The sequence below is a fragment of the Thermobia domestica genome, chromosome 10 (assembly GCF_964235325.1).
Source record: "Thermobia domestica chromosome 10, izTheDome1.hap1.1, whole genome shotgun sequence".
In the NCBI taxonomy this organism is placed as follows: Eukaryota; Metazoa; Arthropoda; class Insecta; order Zygentoma; family Lepismatidae; genus Thermobia; species Thermobia domestica.
This window is the reverse complement of record NC_137463.1, coordinates 154578641-154583698: the sequence shown is the minus strand read 5'-3', so window position 1 is coordinate 154583698 and position 5058 is coordinate 154578641.

Sequence of the window (5058 nt, the reverse complement as noted above, 5' to 3'; positions counted from 1 at the left end):
GCTTAAGGTATTTATGTATTTTGTGTTTGTACTACAGCTTCAATGTGTGCGTACCAACCGCACGAATTAATTCCTAGACCAAATACTTAAATCACCTATTTTTATTCTTTTAAAAGATGTAATTACATTTGTTCACACCCGTAGTGTTCGTGCGGATACGTTCACTGCATACCTTCTCTAAGGTCTTTATTCGTGTATTTTTTTAAATAATATAAATCGTGCTTCATGTTATACATAAAATCATATTTTTCGTATGACTCTATTAATAATACTATTAATGCTTCTCATGTCCAGGCAGCATTGTTTTGAAATTACAGCGAGAATGAAGTTGAATGTCGTCAGGCGCTACTCTTTTCTGATTGGTAGTTGTATGCAAGTCCAGAAGAAAATAGAAACTGCTTCTATTTCTTCCAAGTCAGGATCCAAATAAGGACAGCAGAAAATTTCAACCTGAACTAGGGGCAAGTTACTTCTCACACGATCATTAAGTAAGGTCGTGAATTTTATTTAGATCGTGAATCGCTGCCTTACTTCAGTCCCGTCTGAGACAGGCTTAACAATCAACAAACTTCTTCCTTCTAAACCTATTAAAATTGTTTTCTTCAGGCTTTCAAGACATTTGCAGTTTACTGATTTATCACTTCGTACGTTATATGCGCTCCAAACATTACTTTTCTTCATCGGCGCAAATCTGTCTTTGACATTGGGGGGGACGGGTAAGACCGTTCCCATATATATATATAGTGGTCGAAGTGAGACGGTATGCGGTGGTATGCCATACCGCCTCTGGTTTTTCAGTAATGAGGACATACCGTCTCTGGTTTTTCAGTGATCAAGACAATATTTAAATAGCCGGTATGTTGAGTCAAAATCATAATGAAACATACCGCCTCTGCTTTTTTCCACTTCAAACACTATATATATATATATATATATATATATATATATATATATATATATATATATATATATATATATATATATAAGCGATGTTCAAAATATTTATTAAGTTGAAGAACAATGCTGTGAAGAATCAGGGGACAATTGTCTTCAGTGGCGTATTTAGGAGGCTATCGGGCTCAAGCCCCCCCCCGAAATAAATTTGTTAGTTTTTCGCATTCCACGTACAACAATAATCCTTCTAACCATTTCTAAGAATGTCATTGACTTTCCATTTTCTTATGCTATTTGTTCAGAAATAATACTGTGTTTGCCAAATTTCATTCCATGTAAGAACTGCGTCCTTTTGTTCTTTCTTTCGTCCTTTCTACTTTTCTGTTTCTTTTTCTTGACGTTACTTTCTTTCATTTTGTCTATCATACTTTATCGACCATGGTCAGTTGTAATTCAAGTCGGCCGTCATCAGTAACACCAAAACTAAGAGGAGTTGATAAGCGAAACTGGTATTCCACACCAACTTGCGCGGATATCAACATGACAGGACTTGAGTTATTATAAAGAAAGGAAAAATTATATCGTTTAGTTATTTTTAAAAGAAGGAAATGTTTGAATTTAAAAAAATCAAAACGGGGGAATAATTAGCCCGGGAAATTAGGAAGGCCAAGAGGATGCTTCCTTTTTCTTGTATGAATAGAATAAAGGGTTAGATTCACTTTTAAATTTTTGTATCATATCATATAAAATTTATCGGTCTGCAATTCTTGCCATTATAACTTCAATTTATGCATAAATTAAAATATATTTAATTCTCAAAATCAGGTGGGCAATTGCCCACTTCCTTCCTTGTGTTGCGCATAGCCCCTCGAAACAAAATCCTAAATACGCCATTGGTTGTTTTCAACATTTGGAGGTGGGCAGATTTGAGGCTTATTCTAGAGAAGGGAGATGAAACTCGATTTACAGTAGATGAATCTACTCAACTGTTGTAGAGTATATTATATATTAGGCGGTGTAGATGAAGTAGTAGTACATATCAGTATTACAAACCACTGCCGTGAACACATTCTGAAATCTGAATACATGCATATTTATAATTGGTATGTTTCTAATTAGGCATCCACAAAGATCCACGTTAAAATTGTTTTACGTATAATATAATAATATAAATAATGACTTCCCCAAAACGATAAAGAAAGAATATCAATTATGTGTGACGAAACAATATTCTTTGAGCAAAATGATGATAATCTCAATCAAGGACGCCGATTTCTCTGTAATTTTTTTGGGGGGGGGGGCATTCATAAAAATGCATAAAACAATACATATAACAAGAGAAAATATATATACAAATACATATTCATAAAAATACAGGGAGTCCACGTGACCTTTTGGGGGAGCCTCCGACATCCCAGGATCGGCCCCCTTGATCTCAATAACATTAAAGGAATCGTTACAGAAATCTAACGCATGTCATATACTCTTTAGTTAACAGATGTAACCTTAAGATTATGGAGAAAAATATTCCAGCAATTGAATTCTTTTCTTTGCTTACGAAGCATCCTCTCTCAAAACAAAAATTGGGACACGCGGAAATACGTAGCAACAAACCACGGTTCGAACGAGCAGAAAAGAGGAAACAAGCAAAATTACGTTGGCTACACAATCCGAATGAAATAACCACACAAAATTTCGTAGACATCAGGGGGAAACTTCCCAAACTTTTGGAACAAAGAAACGCGATTTTTTGAAAGCTAAAATCTAGGAACTTGAAGATAATAGTAAAAATAAAAACATTCGGGACATGTATAAAGGGATCAACGAATTTAAGAAAGGCTATCAACCTCGTGCTTATATCTATATTAAAGAAAGCTGATGGAACAGTTCTTACTGATACAGATAGCATTTTAAAAAGATGGAAAGATTTCTTTAACGATTTGCTTAACACGCAGCAAAAACTAATGTGCGTGGAGAAAGGGAGATACACACCGCAGAAACGTATATTCCTGAACCCACCGAATAAAAGTAGAAATCGCTATAAAGAAATTAAGGAAACACAAATACCCGGGTGTAAACGAAATTCCGACTGAGTTAATTTTAGCTGGAGGCGAAAAATTGTGGAACAAGATACACAAACTCATTCTCCTTATCTACAACAAGGAAGAATTGCCGCAAGAGTGGAAAGAATCAATTATTGTTCCAATCCACAAGAAAAGCGACAAAACTGACTGTAATAATTATCGAGGCATCTTTCTTCTGTCAACATCCTATAAAATCCTTTCAAATATTCTATTAGCAAGATTGACCCCATACGCAAATGAAATGATTGGAGATTATCAGTGTGGATTTAGACGAAATCGATCAACTATCGACCAAATATTTACCATTCGTCAAACACTTTAAAAGAAGTGGGAATACAGTAGCCCGGTACATAAACTATTTATTGATTTTAGAAAGGCTTACGACTCGGTTAGGGGAGAAACATTGTACAACGTTCTTACAGAATTTGGAATACCGAAAAGACTAATTAGATCAATTAAGGCATGTTTAAATGATTCCCAAAGTAAAGTCCGGGTAGGAAAATTTTTGGCCACGAGCTTTCACGTTGAGAATGGCCTGAAACAAGGAGATGCGTTGTCGCCATTATTATTTAATTTTGTGCTGGAATACGCTATAAGGAAAATCAAAGATAGCAACCAGGGCCTAGAATTGAACGGTATTCACCAGGTTAAGCGTACGCTGATGATGTAAATTTAATAGGGGATGACAGGAGAACAATAGAAAGAAATGCACAGATCTTATTAAACGCTTGCAGGGGCATGGGTTTAGAAGCAAATACAAGGAAAACTAAATACATGGAAGTGCGTCGGGACCGTAATACGGTAAATTATGGATGCGTTAAAATATTAAATAATTCTTTTGATAAAGTGGATACTTTCAAATATTTAGGATCAATATTAACAGACGAAAATCATATTCACGAAGAAATTAAATGTCGACTGAAAGCAGGGAATTCGTGTTACTATTCGGTTCAAATCTCATGTTGTCGCAAATTCTGTCGAGGAATTTGAAGCCTAAAATATATAAAACGATAATCATACCTGTTGTTCTGTATGGTTACGAAACATGGTCGCTTACTCTAAAGGAAGAACATAGACTGAAAGTATTTGAGAACAAGATCCTGAGACGAGTATTCGGACCCAAGAGGAACGGGAATGGAGAATGGCGGAACTTCATAACGAGAAACTACATAATTTATACGGTTTACCAAACATTGTTAGGGTCATCAAGCCTAGGAGGCTTAGGTGGGCAGGACATATAGCCAGGATGGAAGAAAGTAGGAACGCTTTCAAAGTGTTAGCGGTAAGACAAATCGGAAAATGACCATTAGGGAGACCTAGGCGCAGATGGGAAGACAATATTAAGATGGATCTCGCAAAAATTGGAATACAAAGTAGAAACTGGATCCAGTTGGCTAAGGAAAGAAGTCAGTGAAGAGCTTTCGTGAACGCGGCATTGAACCTCCGGGTTCCATAGGCTATAGAGTTAGCTTACGAAGCATGAGTAGATGCCTAGGCTGATACTACAAATAGATTAATTTCCCATTTACTGAAAACATGGGTTCTACTGACATTGGATAGTCTGTATATTCTTCGTGTGCTAAGGCCTAGGGGAGAAAAGGAGATAAGATTTCATATCAGGTTATGTCACGCACAGTCGCACGCCTTCATTTTCATTAAAAATGAAAAAGCCAAGAGAAACAAATTTCATCTCACTTTCATTTGTGGCAGTCGGACACAAATCACCACACTTTTCTGCAAAAAGCACTTTTCAAATCGGATTATTGGGAGAGCCTCCAGTTTCAATGTTGGGGGGGACATGTCTCCCCATTTCCCCGGAATTTGTGCCCGTACCTACAGCTGAGACAACTTTCCAGCATGAGGAGAGGGATATATCCTTCTCTAGCATTTATCGCAATTTGTGCCCAAGTAGTGGAAGTGTAATTAATACATATTGATAAGACTACTAAACGCACTACAGCGTGAAGTTCAGTTTGAAATACTACAGATTACGATTCTTTTTTAAAAATGGAAAAGCCAAGAGAAATCAATTTCATCTTACATTCCTTTGTGGCAGTCGGACACAAATCATCAAGCTTAT